Raw genomic sequence first — 17,013 nt, 5'->3', positions numbered from 1 at the left:
ATATACGCTAAACTTAATGGGGTTTGGGAAATGGGAAATTGGGTCAGAAAATAAGTAGGGGCAAATATTTAACATATTGCTCTTTGTACATCTCTATATTAATTTTTGCAAAAAACATACATGACTTTGTAATTTTAAAAACTCCATAAATATTTAAGTTATACTGGGTATCTTCAAACTAATCTTAATATTAATGCCAGTGTATGGATTAAAAAGATTTGCTGAAAAATATTATGTGCTCAAGATAATTATAAATCAGAAACATTTTAGAAAGGACTTGAAGAGTATTAAAAATGTATCTCAGGCTGGGTGTGATGGCTCATGCCTGTAATCCCAGCACTTTGAGAGGCAGAGGCAGGCAGATCACTTGAGCCCAGGAGTTTGAGACCAGCCTGGCCAACATGGCAAAACCCGTCTCTACTAAAAATACAAAAAATTAGCCGGGCATGTTGGCACATGCCTATAATCCCAGCTATTCGGGAGGCTGAAGTATGAGAATCTCTTGAACCCAGGAGGTGGAAGTTGCAGTGAGCCAAGATTGCGCCACTGCGTTCCAGCCTGGGTGACAAAGTGAGACTGTCTCAAAAAATATATATATATTATATATAATATCTCAATTATTTTTTAGTTGTTTTAAAATAAAGGACTTAATTACATTTGACTCTAAGGTCAGCAAGGTAAAAAGGTTAATACAAAGGTTTTCAGAACTTCCCTTGACTCAGAATTAATGTACAAAAACTGACATGGTGATGTGATGGTGACTTTTCTATTAAAAATCTTGGTTTGGCATAGTGCTTCGTGCCTGTAGTACCAACACTTTGGGAAGCTGAGCTGGGAGGATTGCTTGAGGCTAGGAGTTTGAGACCAGCCTGGGCAACACATTGAGACATCCATCTCTACAAAAATAAATCTTTAATTAAGAACAGGTAAATACTGTCTTTTGGTGACAAACACGTCAGTATACACGGAAAGTTTACTGAGGACTAGTTATTTAGAAGCTCAAGATATCTTAAAATAGAACAATAATTTCCTTCTTGGTTCAACCCTTAATACCAATCAGGCATTTCTAAAAGGCAATGTTGTAAGCTGAGGTAAGAAACTTGGGGTTACCTTTAACTCCTTTGCCAACTAAGCTCTCATTTTTTATGTTAAATAGCAAAATATTCTCAAGCTCAAAATCTCAGCCATTTTCCTCCTGAGTCATGTCTGTTCTAGCTTTACAATATTTTCAAAGCTATTCTTTCATTTTTCAATTCCTATAACATTATTTAGTTCAAGTTCTCCATGCTTTTGGACTTTATTAAACTTTATCATTACTTATTGAGTTTGTCTTCAAGGTACTCTGGTGCGTACTGTGGGAAAGGATAGGAAAAAAGAAATGAACCTTATCGAATGCCTACTGTATGCCAAACAATAGATTATTATTTCAGTTTTTTACTTTTGCAAGAATTTCTCATAAAGATTAGGATATTGGGATTTAAAGAAATTAAAATACGTTGCCACATGTGCTATTTGATAAAGGCAGATATTAAACCTTGGTTTATCTCAACCTTTTCCCTTACATTACACATAGCTGTTCCACACATTGGGAATAAGTGAACAAGACAATTGTTAATATTGAGGAATTCATAATTTTGTAAAAAATGATATGCAAAGAACTATGATGCAAGACAAAAATGTGTAAAGTGCTGTAAGACATAAGAAAGTATAATGTGTTCTTGGTGAGGCGTTTGTGGAGAAGAATAGATTCTGAATGGACCCTTAAGGAGATGGGTAAAATTTAGAGGAAAAAAAGAGTAAAGAAAGGGTATTCTGGAGGACAGAAGGGCATTAGAAAAGGCATTTCTGCTTTAGATAAAACAAGACATGCATAAAGGTAGTGGGAGACAGTGCTAAAGGTGGAATGATGCTAAATCATAATATGCCTTATTTGGACATTTGGATTTAATTCTGCAGTCAATAGGGGAAGAAAAAGAGACTCAAAGTGGGGATATTGTTAGGAAGCTGTTGCAGGCAAGAGATTATTGGGCTGCACCAAAAAAGCAGCAGAGCTAACAGAAAGGAAGGGAAGAATATGAGAGATATTCTAAAGGTGGAATCAAAGGAATTTGTGATAGCCGGGAAGAGCAGATAGACGGGAGAGTGGGGGCAGAGACAATTCTAAGGCTTTGATCCTGGGTAAAGTTATCTTTGACAGAGAAAGTAAGGAAGAGGAAGAAGAGTTGTTACTGTTGTTGTTATCCCCCGGAAGGAGGGAAGTAGGGAGTGGAATGAATAAGCATTACGCGTTCAAAAAGCAGTGAATTTGATTTTGGAAAAAACCCAGATTCTATCAAATGTATAGTATCTTTCACATCTCTCCTTTCCTGTTCCATTCTTCTATGTGTTTAATACCTCTATGTGAAGTTGGGTTTAAACAACCTGCAGATGTTTTATGTACCTTGAAATTCCTTACAAATTAAAACAGTTGGGCCCCTGAACTAATTGTATATGTAGCAAACTTCAGTACACATGATGGGTAACAGGAATCGCTAGAGGAAAGAAAGCTCGGCAGTGAACTGTAGGCATTTGTAGAAATCTTTCCTCAGAAAATTTTGACATCACTTCTCTTTCACTTGCATAGTGATTACTATATATTTACTCATTACAAAGGTTGCAGCATTATATAGTTTGAAGAACATAGACTGTGATTGTTGTGGAGTAAAGTGAAATTATCTCTTCCTCTAACCTGGACATTATTTTCATCCTTACCATTTTATTTTAGCATTAGTTATTTTTTAAAGAGTCATCATATTATTGGTTTCTAATGACCTTTACAATTTTTAAAACCCTGGAGGTAGCATCTCTCCCCCCCGATATTGGCTATCTTCTGCCATGTGATATGGATGTTGACTAAATAATTTTTCTAAATGCAGGAATTAATACTTCATCTTGTTACGGGTTTAGACCATTATCCTTTATTTTATTTTATTTTTTTTCAGATGTAGTCTCCCTCTGTCCCCCAGGCTGGAGTGCAGTGGCACAATCTCGGCTCACTGCAAGCTCCGCCTCCCAGGTTCACGCCATTCTCCTGACTCAGCCTGGGATTACAGGCGCCTGCCACCACGCCCGGCTAATTTTTTGTATTTTTAGTAGAGACAGTGTTTCACTGTATTAGCCAGGATGGTCTCGATCTCCTGACCTCATGATCCACTCCCCTCGGAATCCCAAAGTCCTGGGATTACAGGCGTGAGCCACTGCACCCGGCCTAGACCACTATTCCTAAATGAGGTTTCTCTTTGTTTCTTTTCTTTCACTCCCCACTCCCACCCCACCTCTCTCTTTCTTTCTTTAAAAAACCAGAGTCCCCGAGGCTGGAGTGCAGAGGCATGATCATAGCTCGCTGCAGCCTTAACTCCTGGGCGCAAGTGATCCTCTCGCCTCAGCCACCAGAATAGCTAGGACTATGGGCATGTGCTAGCATGCCCAGCTAATTTTAAATAATATTTTGTAGAAATGGGAATCTCATTATGTTGCCCAGGCTGGTCTTGATCTCCTGGCCTCAAGTGATCCTCCTCCCTTGGTCTCCCCAAGGCTGAGATCACAGTTGTGAGCCACCGCAGCCACCTGAGAATTTTTTAAAATTTAAATGATCTTAATCTTGGTATTTGCTATGGCTCCCATACATACTTTTTATATGCATTCAGTCTATGACTTCATTCACATTACTGGTGAAAACTTTAAGCAGGATAAGGGCAAGATAATACCTACGGCATGGTACAAAGAATCTACTCTCTTTTTGCATCTAGGATTTACCTATTTATTAGCAATCTATGAGTTTAATTAGAAAGATATTAATAATCTGATAACATCTGAGTTTATTTCAAAATCAAATTCAGCATCTTTTTGAACACTATGCTTCTCCACTCTACTCCTTACTACTCTCCTTCTTATGGGTCTGATCTGTTTGTACCACACTAAAGTCTTATTTTTCCATTTTGTTGATATTTGAAAGATACAGGAAATGCCCTTCTAAAATTGTAACCATCCTTTCTACAGCAGTGGTTCTCAATCTCAATCATTTTGACCAAAACAATCTATAGGCAGATAGGAGTAAACTCTTGTAGTCAGGAGGTCTAGGGATTACAGCTTAAAGAGATCAATCACACACACAGCACAAGTATTTCAAGTTTCATGGTTTACCTTTACAACTCATGAACTTCTTGAACTCTAGTCTTAAAACTTCCATTTGATATAAGAAGTCATTATTTAATCTCTGAATAAATTATGCCAATTAAACTTCAAGTATATTCCTGACACAATCTTGTATCTCAGAAACCTCAGGGAATCTCATTATGCTCACTAAAGAAATATGGTCCTGCAACATTCTTTTGATTTACTGTAATCTTTCATAAAAGAAACTAGGCATGGCATGACTTGTGTTTTCAATAAATCCATATTGCCTTTTAATGTTTATTTCAAAGTATCACATTTACAAGCCACCTATTAATAATCTGTCCTGTAACACTTTTACAGCATTGCCCTTACGATGTATCAGGTACTGTTCCAAGCACTTATACATAGTAACTTTTTTTTGGAGATGAAGTTTCGCTCTTGCTGCCTAGGCTGGAGTGCAATGGCACCATCTTGGCTCACTGCAATCTCTGCCTCCGGGGTTCAAGCGGTTCTCCTGCCTCAGCCTCCCGAGTAGCTGGGATTACAGGCATGTGCCAGCACGCCTGGCTAATTTTTTTGTATTTTTTTAAGTAGAGATGGGGCTTCTCCATGTTGGTCAGGCTGCTCTTGAACTCCTGATCTCAGGTGATCCACCCGCCTCAGCCTCCCAAAGTGCTGGGATTACAGGCGTGAGCCACCGCGCCCAGCCTCACGTTACTAATTTTATCCTCGTAAGAACTCTATGGGCTCAGTACAATTACTTTCTATATTTTATAGAAGAGGAAACTGAGGCACAGAAAGGTTAAGGAACATGTCCATGGTTGCAGTTAGTAAATGACAAGGCAGTCTGGCTCCATAATCTGTTACTGACTTGTGGCATGCTGCCTTTCTAACTGACGTAAAACTTCTCAGTCTACATTCTGGAATCCATTTCTCCTCCTTAAAAATCTAAAACATTTTCTGATCTCCAGGTTTTACATATAGACTCTCCATTAAAAAAATGAAAACTGGCTGGGCACAGTGGCTAATGCCTGCAGTCTCAGCACTTTAGGGGGACAACGCAGCAGGGATCACTTGAGTCCAGGAGTTCAAGACCAGCCTGGGCAATGTACCAAGACCCTGTCTCTACAAAAGAAAACAAACAAAAAAAAAGAAAATCAAGCCACAGAATATAGGATAAATATTCTCAACTAACGTATCAGACAAGGGACTTAACATCTAGGAGATATAAAGACTTTTTATGACTCAATTATAAGACAAACTCAATTTAAAAAGGGCAAAAGGTCTTAACAGATACTTCAGAAAAGAATATATACTAGTGACTAAGTAAATATGAATTAAACCACAATGAGGGGTCTGCTTTTAACTTGGACTTTGTAACTTCTTCATGCAATAAACTGAAAAGAGCCATGCTGTCTAGTTAAAAAAAAAAAAAAAAAAAAAAAGAGATACCACTACACTCTCACTAGAATGATTAAAATTAAAGGACTAAGAGTAACAAGTGCTGGTAAAGATGTTAAATAACTAGAACTCCCATACATTGCTGGTTAAAATGTAAAATGGTACAACAATTTTACAAAGGAGTTTGATAATTTTTTTTTTTTTTTTTTTGGAAATGGAGTAGCACTCTGTTGCTCACGCTAGAGTGCAGTGGCATGATCATAGCTTACTGCAGCCTCGACCTCCTGGGCTCAAATTATCCTTCCATCTCAGCCTCCTGAGTAGATGGACTACGGGTTCATGCCATCATGCCTGGCTAATTTTTTTTTTTTTTTTTTTTTTTTTTTTTTTTTGTAGAGATGAGGTTTTGCCATGTTGCCCAGGCTGGTCTCTGACTCCTGGGCTCAAGCGATCTGGCCATCTTGGCCTCCCAAAGTGCTGGGTTTACAGGCATGAGCCACCATAAAAAATTATCAGCCACCCGGCTTAATTTTTTATAAAGTTAAATACATAGCTACCATATGACCTAGCCATTCTACTACTGTGTATTTCACATGAAAACATATCCATGCAGATTTGTCTATGAATGTTCACAGCAGCTTTATTTGTAACAGCTAAAACCTGAAACAACTCTAATGTCCATCCACAGCTGAACAGATAAGGGAAATGTGATATATACCCATACAATTATTCAGACATAAAAAGGAACAAAACAGCAACACATACAATACGGATGAATCTCAAAACCATCATGCTGACTGAAAGACAGACATGAAAGAGTATCTACTGTATGATTCTATTTATAAAAAGTTCTAGAAATGCAAACTAATCTCTAGTAATAGCAGCAGATCAATGGTTGCCCAGGGATAGAGGTAGAGGGGGGAATGGATTGTAAAGGGGCATAAGTACTTTTGGGGTTGATGGAAATGTTTGGCATTTTGCTTATGATAGTGGTTTCATGGGAACATACACCTGTCACAAATTCATTGAATTGTACTTTTTTTTTGAGACAGAGTCTCACTCTGTTGCTCAGGCTGGAGTGTAGTGGTGCAATCTTGGCTCACTGCAACCTCTGCCTCCTGGGTTCAATCAATTTTTGTGCCTAAGCCTCCCGAGTAGCTGGGATTACAGGCATGAGCCACCATGCCTAATTTTTGTATTTTTAGTAGAGACAGGGTTTCACCATGTTGGCCAGGCTGGTCTCAAACTCCTGACTTCAGGTGACCCACCCACCTCGGCCTCCCAAAGTGCCAGGATTACAGGCATGAGCCACCGTGCCCGGCCTGAATTGTACATGTTATATATGTGGAGTTTATTATAAGTAAAATATACCTCAATAAAGTAACTAAAGGAGTTTACACTTTTTTTGGAATAAGAGATAATTCTACCTTAAACTGATTTTGAAATGTTGGCTTTGTTTCCAGAAAGATCATCCACCCAACAAAGGCTAAGTCACTTCAGGCACTACTAAGAACTAGTGACTGTAATACTGTTACTTAGCTCCATTGCTCCTTTGAGTGAAACAAATATAGGAAGCCTGGAATCAGTTCTGCCACTTATTAAGTTATGTAACCCTGGTCAAGCTTCTCAACCTCTCTGCCTTAAGGTTCCTTACCTCTAAAATACAGATATAACATATACCTCAAAAAGTTGTTGTGGTCCTTATAGAAATTAATACATGCAAAGCACTTAGAAGAATGCATGGAACAAGGTAAGTGCTGTATGGATGAACCTATTTGTATTGTTGTTCAGGATTTTGTCTATTTAACTGACATAGTGAGATGTTCTCCCAACCAATTAGTCTAGTAACTACAGAAAGACAAATAAGGTTACCCATAAACAGGGCAGAAGTATCTGAAAGGAGTACCTAATTCTTGGTATTTCAAGCTAACCGATGTTTTAGAGGGACTGTCTTTATGGAAGTTGAAGGATGGACCTGATCCTTATTCTCTTTTCTAATTGCTCTGATTTTGAACCAACTTTGTTTGGTTTTTTTCAGACATGGTCTCATTCTGGTACCCAGGTTAGAGTGCAGTGGTGCAATCTCGGCTCATAGCAGCCTCAACCTCCCAGGCTCAATTGATCCTCCTGCCTCAGCCTGCCCAGTAGCTGAGACTACAGGCATCTGCCACCAAGCCAACTTATTTTTTGTATTTTTTTTGCAGACATGAGGTCTTGCTTTGTTGCTCAGGTTGGTCTCAAACCTCTGGGCTGAAGGAATCCACCTGCCTCAGCCTCCCAAAGCAGTGGGACTGTGGGCATGAGCTGCCATGCCCAGCCAGGTCTTTATTTCAGTAAAAATATGTAAAACCACGTGAAAGTTAAAGTAACAAAAACTGCACATCAACTACTGTATTAAATATGAAACACACAATATGAATTACTCATAATTCAAACCTAAAAAGAGCTTCATATCTTAAATACTAATTTAATTTCTAATTTCCTTAATTCTAATTTAAGTTCTAATTTCCTTAATTCTAGATTTACCAATCTGTTACATTCTACCTACCTTTTAGAAACATCAAAACCTGAATTTAACTTTTTGAACATCTTTCTCACAAAACGCAACTTGACGCTGAATTTATTTATTTATTTATTTAAAGAACAGGGCCTTGCTATGTTGCCTAGGCTGGTCTCAAACTCCTGGGCTCAAGCGATCCTCCTGCCTCGGCCTCCCAAGTGCTGGGATTACAGGCACGAGCCACTGTGTCCTGCCTAATTTAACTCTTGCACCATACGAAATGTTTTTCAGACTCATGTTTGATGAATAAATCAACTGAATTTGAATAAAAAATGTAATAAAAATTTTCATGCCTCACAGCATGACCTGTTGTGATATGGCATTTAATCATAACAGCATAATAGGTTTGTGCTTTTTTGAGACAGGTTCTCACTGTTTCCCAGACTAGAGTGCAGTGGCATGATCTCAGCTCACTGCAGCCTTCACCTCCCAGGCTCAAGTGATCCTCACACCTCAGCCTCCCGAGTAGCTGGACTACAGGCACACACCACCACGCCTGGCTAATTGTTTGTATTTTTAGTAGAACCGGGGTTTCACCATGTTGCCCAGGCTGATATCAAACTCATGAGCTCAAGTCATCTGCCGCCTCGGCCTCCCAAAGTGCTGGGATTACAGGCATGAGCCACCATGTCTGGCCAGCATAATAGGTTTTTAAATGGTTACTAAATATCTTTAATCTTTGAGGAAAAAATTTTATGAGCAAAATGAGGATGCTAATTTGGTTATATTTTAGGTGTCAGTAGCTTACTTCTTCTTCCTCTCTAATAAATGCATCAAATTACTGACATGGTCCTATACTTTTTAATCTAACTCACTAACATATATTAGGAGACATTTTATCTCTCTCCATTATTTGCACCTTTTTTTCTGTCAGCAATGTTATGTCATTTTCAGTGTATTTTATTTTTTTTTGAGATGCAGTTTCACTCTTGTTATGCAGGCTGGGGTCCAGTGGTGGGATCTTGGCTCACAGCAACCTCCACCTCCTGGGTTCAAGCAATTCTCCTGCCTCGGCCTCCCAAGTAGCTGGGATTACAGGCATGTGCTACCATGGCTGGCTAATTTTGTATTTTTAGTAGAGACAGGGTTTCACCATGTTGGTCAAGCTGGTCTCTAACTCCTGACCTCAAGTAATCCACCTGCCTTGGCCTCCCCAAGTGCTGGGATTACAGGTGTATTGGGCCTGGCCTCAAATGTATTTTATTAAAGTTATCTAAAAGTATCTTATGTTTTATGAGAAGGCCTATGAATGCAGTTTTGTTTTGTGATATAACAGTAAATAGTATTTTTTTTAATGTTTCTAATAGCTTCTTGCTGGCATTCAGAAATACTATTGATTATATATATAGAACTTGTATTTTACTCCCCTGCTGAACTCACTATTCTAGTTGCCTTTTCCTAGATTCTATGGGGCTTTTTACATAGATGATCATATACTTTGCAAATAAAGACAGTATTATTTCTTGCCAATCTGTAAACCTTTTATTTTTCTTGCCTGAATGTACTAGCTAGGCGCTCTAGTACAATAATGAATAGAAGTGGTGAGAATGGACATCCTTGTTTTATGCCTGCTCTTAGGGAGTTCTGTAATCCAATACTATTTTAATCTTAGTAAAGACTAGGCAGAGCACAGCACTAAATTTTGGGAGACTAGGCAACTGATTCTGTTATCTTTGCTAAAACACGTTGTTTGATTCCTTTTTTCCCCAGAGGTCAAATCCTATTTAAAGTGTTTTCAGAGAACTTAATTGGGGTAACAATGAAGCCCAATACCTGTCAACAGCATGAATACTCTTTGCTGTAATATAATGCTAGTTGTTAATCTTGCTTTTTCAGGAAATGAGATTAGTGTCTGATCTAGTTTGCCATGTCCTAGCTACTTTACATTAATACAACAATTACAAAAATAACTAAGGGTTTATTATGGCATATTCTCAATGACAAAATACAAATGAAGTAACAAAATCATTAATTGGGAGTACATGTTTAGTAATCAAATTTATCTTTTTATTTAAAGTAAGTCTTTGAATGCCAATAATCATAAGTACTCTATGGCTAGCTAGCTCAGGGATCATGCTTGTGAAGTTAGTTTTACTTGGATCCAAGGCAGATATCCTACATCAAAGAACATCAAACATGTGCCATTCCTCCTAATGGGTTAGTTAATGTGAATGCGTTTGTAAGAAGGGGGAGGCGTATTAATTCTCATGTCCTTGGGAAGCTGAAGTAGGTGGATCGTTTTGAGTCCAGAGTTCCAGACCAGCCTAGGCAACACGGTGAAACCCCGTCTCTACTAAAAATACAAAAAAAACTAGCTGGGCATGGTGGCATGTGCCCGTAGTCCCATCTACTTAGAAGGCTGAGGTGGGAGAATCACCTAAGCCTGGGGAAGTCAAGGCTGCAGTGAGCTGAAATTGTGCCTCTGCACTCCAGCCTGGGCAATCGGAGTGAGACCCTGTCTCAAAAGAAAAACAAAAACAAACAAAAAATGAGATCAACACTTATGTCCTAACATGTGGTGAATAGAGTAGGGGCAATTCTTAAGTCATTTTAACATGCTTAGTTAATATTTTCACTTACTGACACCTAATAAAGGCAGCAACTCTGAAACTAACAAATAATCATTAATGTTTCTCCAGACACACTCTCTAATCATTCTTCCAGGCTGCGAACTTCAGATTTACATTAACATAATGTGCTCTGGTGTTCCTGTAACAAACATGTCATGTGCAGAGCACATATTTATGCAAAACAATGAACTACTCCTGACATCTCAGGAGTCTCTCTAATCCATATTTAAAACTGCATTTTCTCCAACTGCTTTTTATTTTTCTCCCTAATTTCATTAATAAATATTACTATTGAGCCCTTTAAAAGGGCTGGCCTAATTCATCTGTATACCGTTAGTACCAAGTATAGTATCTGGCACACAACAGGAACTCAAAAATGTTTTCTGAATAAACTTAAGAAGGGTTATTATCTAGATTTTCTTTGTGTCGTTTAACTTGAGTCTCTGCTTAATATCATGGAAACAAAGGAAAATATTTTTAGGCAATTACTATGTAAATGAGTTAATTACTCAATAAGTAGCCAGAAATGTCCTTCACTCCAAAACTGAGTCAATTTTTTTTTTCCTTAAAAACAGGTAGAGCTGGGTGCGGTGGTTCACACCTATAATCCCAGCACTTCCGGAGGCTGAGGTAGGCGGATCACTTGAGGTCAGGAGTCCAAAACCAGCCCAGCCAACATGGTGAAACCCTGTCTCTACTAATAAACCAAAAAATTAGCTGGGCATGGTGGTGCATGCCTGTAATCCCAGCTACTTGGGAGGCAGAGGCAAGAGAATCACTTGAACCAGGGAGGGAGAGGTTGCAGTGAGCCGAGATTGTACCACTGCACTCTAGCCTGGATGACAGAGACTCCGTCTCAAAAAATAAATAAACAAAAAATAAAAACAGGTAGATAACCAAGAATTTTTGCTGTAGTTTTGTTTTTACTATGATTACTCAGAAATATCATTATTTAGTGAAACTTTTTTTAACTGTCAAAAGTATTTGAGAAATTCACCAAATAAATTACAAAGTGTCCTGGAAAATCTGGACACCACAATAATAAATTCTAAGTATGTCTATTTCTTTTAACTATGGAAACATGGTGTTTCTTTGGGTTTTTGTGATTTTTTCCATTTCCTATTTGTAACCTTATGCCTTCTATATCTTCCTTACTTGCTTTTTTTTTTTTTTTTTTTTTTTTTGAGACAGGGTCTTGCTCTGTCACCCAGGCTGAAGTGTAGTGGTGTGATCACAGCTCACCGCAGCCTCGACCGCCTGGGCTCAAGCAGTCCTCCTACCTCAGCCTCCCAAGTAGCTGGGACTACAAGCATGCGGGGCCATGCCTGGCTAATTTTTACTTGTTTTTTTTTTTTTTTTGGTAGACAGGGTCTCACTATTTTGCCCAAACTGATTTCAAACTCCTGGGCTCAAGCAATCCTCTGGCCTTGACCTCTCAAAGTGTTGGGATCACAAGTGTAAACCACCATGCCCAAACTTTGCCAATTTTTAATCCTTACTTATATTTGCTCTTTATCAAGACCAATACAGAGGAGTTCCTCAGAAGGGTGCTATAGGTATAGGTGAAAATGGATTAGCAGATGCTCTTCAAATCAGTTTTAATGGTCCTATCGGAATTTTGAAAGTGAGAGTAGAATTTTAATAACCGGAAACATGACAATTCTTTGATACCTTTGGAGGAATCTGCTAACAAAGTCTTAAAAAAATTCTAGCTAAGTGCAAGTAACCTTTTTTCCATTTTGGCAATTAACTCTTATAAATACCTAAAATAAAAATATATTGAGTCCTAGCCATGTTTTAGATAGTGTGACATATCAAATATTTGCCAATTGTCAAGTAGCAGTAACTGAAATTTTAATGAAGGATATTTACCGGAAGTAAAGTGACAATAGGTAATTTTTTAGGTAACAATTATATTCTCTTTTTGAAATTCTAGTGAATAGTCTCAACCTTAACAGAGATTACTCTGAATGTCATCTGAGATTACTTTTTGAATGTCAGCCATTATAGGTCAAAGTTTCATATGCTTTATGAATTACAATTTTAGTACCCAGCCATGTCAAGCCATGGAAAGAATACCAACACAGATGTGTTAAATCAGTTCACAATTTTAAAGCTGTAGAAGAACTGAGTTTGGCTGGTGCAGGGTTCTTCAACCTTGACACTTCTGGCATTATGAGTAGGATAATCCATTGTTGTGTGAATGTGGGAACTGTCTTGTGTAATTTTAGGATATTTGTGGCATCTCTGGCCTATGCCAAGTAGATGCTGGTAGCACCTGCACTTGCTCACCATGTTCCTCGTGGGTTTAGAAGATAATCCCAAATGTTGAAATCCCAAAAGACCAAAATCCCAATTGCAGGATAGTTGAATGTTAGGGCAGCTTTCATGGACTATCTCTGTGCAACTGCCCATAATCTATTCCTGTAATACATTTTCTCATTTGCCAAATTATTTTTTTCCACTATCTTAAACTGTCAGACTTTTTAAAAAAAAATAATTCACCATGCTATGTATTTCATCTTTGCATCATGTCCAATACTGGAAAACTGCAGAGACTTTGAGAGTTCTAATTTGTCTTATACATTTTTTGCAAATTTGACGTCATGAAAGTACATTATCAGAACACTGTGTAAGCACTGTGCATGTACCTAAAAACATTGAAACTTCCTCAATAAATGAAGAGATAAGAAACGTCTTTTGCATATCTGCATTTGTGAAAGATAAAAATTTCTTGAGGTTTCAGCCCTTTGGGCAACTGCATAAGTGAATAGTGAGTGTGACCCATTATAGTTTAATTTCTTGAGGTTTCAGTCCTTTGGGCAACTGCGTAAGTGAATAGTGAGTGACCCATTACAGTTTTTGATCTATCTCATCAAAAGACTTGTCATAGTATTTCAGATGACCAGTTATAACGCTAGGTGCACACGACTACCAACCATTGTGACATGCTTTTATACATTTCCCTTTTTGACCTACTTCTTTATGAATATAGTTCATCTGCTCATAACTGTTATAGGCATGTTGTGACTGTTAGTACACTTGTGTCTGCAAAATGTTACTATTGCCTTTCATTGCGTGAAATGACCTATGAAGTGTTGTCATGTTTTTGTTTCTTAAATAAATCCCCCTTTAAAAATGTAAACAAACATATTTTAAGGAACTAAAAAAAGTACTTTTCCCAGATTTATTATTTTCAATATTTTGGTCTTTTGTGACTGTGATTTTGGGGATTTTAGGCTTTAGGGATTTTCATCTTTCAGGATTTCAACATTCAGGATTGTGTCTCTTGGAATTATGATTGGCTCTTCTCCCTCTCTGCTCAATGATGACAACCTAAAATGTCTCTGCATTATCAGAGGTCTTCTCGGGGGTACGATCATCTCTAGATGAGAGTCACTGGGCTAGTCCAATTCCCCCACCGACAGATGACCAAACTCAAATCCAGAAAGTGTGGGACTTACTCAGGGTCATTTAGCTGTAGGAGAAACTAGCACTAGAACCTATAACTAGTCAGACTCCTATTCCAGTATTCTCATTTTACCACCCTGAAGTGGAATAGAAAGGTTACTGCTAGTACTGTGTGAACTGACATCTTTTAAAGTCTTTTGCACATATTTAAAGTCATTGCAAAATCAAAAACAAAAACGCATGCTGAGTCTGGCAAAAAGCTTTTTCCACGAGTTGTTTCCAAATCTTCCTGTGGTCTGGCCATGTGAGCCAAACTGAATTGTAGTCTTTAAACTGCTCAGGCTTATTTATTAGTGAGAGGCAGGAAATGTGTTATAAAAGCAAAATAATCCAGGCTGACTGAAGACACTAAATCTAGTCTTCCAAAACTGCCTTCACTAAGAGAACTTAATAGTCTCATCATTTGGTTGCAATGACTAATCCCCATTTTTAGTGAACAGAAAAAGTGCTTACAAAAATGTTTTAAGAAATTTGCAGTATTTTACTCCTCTGCCAGTTCTCCAAAGTCAATAGACACAAAATCAATTGTGTAAAATATTATGGGATAACACACAAAATACAATATCTCATCATAAAAAAGGATAAAGAAGAAATCAGTATTTTTACGGGATTATATTTATAGGTGTCTCTCCTGGAAAAAGGAATCTAAATTATTCTACAATATTCTGGCTCTACAATATTCTGGCTCCCATCATCTTTCTCTAAAGACAAAGAGCAACATAAGGCAACACAGCAAATACTAAAAAATTTGATACTGAACATGGCTGAATGTTTTACTTAGGTCTTCTGCAGTGGGATCAAGCACTATCAACTAAAATCATTCCCAAAACTGCTTTAAGCCTTATCTCATGGTTTGCAACCAGCAGGTTGTTTGCAGACATATAGAACTATTATAGTAATAACTCAAACATCTCTTAGATTAAGATGGATAAGAAATAGCCTTTTGTGTTAGGGGCAATGTGTTGGAGAACTGCAAAAACTCTCCCCATCCTTGGAGAGTTGACCAAAATTTAACATGGCCTCTAAAAGCTTAAGCCCACGTCCATGAGGGCAACGCAGCCCTCTTTTGAGTTCTTGTTGGAAAAGCCAGGCTGTCAAAAAAATTTTACTGTTTGTTCTAGCCAACACCTAATAACAGCTCCCTGACTTCCCTTTTAAAAGACATTTACTAAAAAGGGCTCACAACTACGAATCCTCCTCTGTTCCTTTGAGATGTGTTTGTACGTCTTACAACTCAGGAGTGTCTTTCTCAAGGACCTGGAAGCCATCGCTCTGAAATGTAACCAGGAAGGACTGGGCCTGACTCCCAGTCTCTGTGGGAGGATAGTATTTTATCTTAGATAATTCCCAGATAGGAGACACAGCTGGCCTACTTGCGTTTATACAATGACCAGCCCTTTGTAATTTTTCACCTCCCTGACTCTACTTGAGCCCTCTCTTCCCACTCCCTATTCCCTTCATCTCTCTTTAAAACTCGCAGTCATCTCGGTGAAAATAGGAATGGAGCTCAGCCTTTCCACTCTGTCAGTAGTTGCGGAATAAAATCCTTTTTCAACGCTTCAATGTCCAGCTTCGTGTATCTCTGACATTGGTAGGCACATATTAAAACTCAGCTGGGCACGGTAGCTCGCGCCCGTAGTCCCAGCTACTCCGGAGGCTGAGGCAGAAGGATCGCTTGAGCCCAGCAGCTGGAGGCTGCAGCGAGCTATGATCGCGCCACTGCACTCCAGCCTGGGCATAGCGAGACCTCCGTCTCTAAATCAGAGGATTAAAAGCACACACACATAAAACCCCAGATCACTATCAAGACGGGCCTATAAATCTTAGAAGCTTGTCTCACAGGGCCATATCCTCAAAAGCCTAAGATAACTCCAAAGTGATCCCCCCCTAAACCTCATCCCCTCTTCTCTTCCCCCAAGGGCCCCGCTACTTCCTGCTTTCCCCGATTCCTAAATCCACCTCTCCCTAAGCGTCCTACGTCAAAGTCTACTTTCCAGGATGCTGAACTTCACCAAACGGAAGCTTACTCTCTTCCACGTTTGGGCTTTTTTCTATTTATCCCTGTCCCCTCAATTTTCGAGTTTCCTCACCCCACTTCCCTTTCCCTGACGCTCCGGGTCTAGATTTCCTCTTGGTTGATCCTAGTTTCCCACTCCGACCTCGGCTTCCTCCGCAAGCCGAGCGCCCCTTCCCTCCGCACTCCACTCGGAAGCCCTGGCTCTTCTTTCCGGGGGCGGCGGCCGGTGAGGGGTGCGCGGGACTCGGGCCACGCCCTGGTCGGCCATTTCGCACACTCGGGGCGCGCCCGGCGGGTTGGGCGCGCGAGGCCTGTCCTGGAGCGCAGGAGTTGAGGGGCTGAAGACCGGGCCGCCCCCGCCGCCGGGGCGGGAACTCACCTTCTCTGAGGCAGGGGCGGGCGTCTACAACTACTGTCCCCCGCCCCGCCAACGCCGCCAGCCAGGGGATAAGCCGCGGTGGAGGTGGCGGAGAGGCAGGAACAACCGCTGCCGCCGCCGCCGCCTCCGCCGCAGAGCAGGCTGGATGGGAGGAGGAGGCGGAGACCCGGCTTCCTGAGGGGAAGTCGCCGCCACTACCGGCTTATGACTGGACAGCGCAGACGCCATGGCGGCGAGGCGCGCTACTGCGCTTGCGCGGCGAGCCCAGTGCCCAGGAAGGCTCTTGAGCCCCGCCTTGCTGCTTGCTTCGCCCACTTGGCCTGGAAGTTCCCGGCGCGGCTCTAGCGTCTTGCTGGCGCGACTCTAGCGTCTTGCTGGCGCGACTGGTTTTGATCCTGTCCGTCTGCCCTCCTTTTTGGGGCAAGGAAAAGTTCGTGGGGTCGCTCGCCTTGGGAGAATG

At 40.0% G+C, this 17,013-nt stretch overlaps 1 protein-coding gene across 5 annotated transcripts in view; it reads right to left on the bottom strand.

Annotated features, from left to right (window-relative positions):
• KRCC1 (lysine rich coiled-coil 1) overlaps positions 1–16,812 on the bottom strand; it is a 28,691-nt gene extending 11,879 nt beyond the window's left edge. For 2 of the 5 annotated variants that reach the window (XM_063649318.1, XM_063649316.1), the window contains exon 1: positions 16,554–16,710. The gene's annotated coding sequence lies outside the window, so the exon portion shown is untranslated. Of the gene's footprint in view, positions 1–16,247; positions 16,526–16,553 lie in introns of those variants that run through there. The other 3 variants (XM_054475759.1, XM_063649315.1, XM_054475760.2) reach the window with 3 other exon arrangements.
• Between the last annotated feature and the right edge of the window lie 201 nt (positions 16,813–17,013).

Source organism: Pongo pygmaeus, chromosome 12, assembly GCF_028885625.2.
Source record: "Pongo pygmaeus isolate AG05252 chromosome 12, NHGRI_mPonPyg2-v2.0_pri, whole genome shotgun sequence".
In the NCBI taxonomy this organism is placed as follows: Eukaryota; Metazoa; Chordata; class Mammalia; order Primates; family Hominidae; genus Pongo; species Pongo pygmaeus.
The sequence above is the reverse complement of the archived record's forward strand: the minus strand, read 5'-3'. Positions and strand labels throughout refer to the sequence as shown.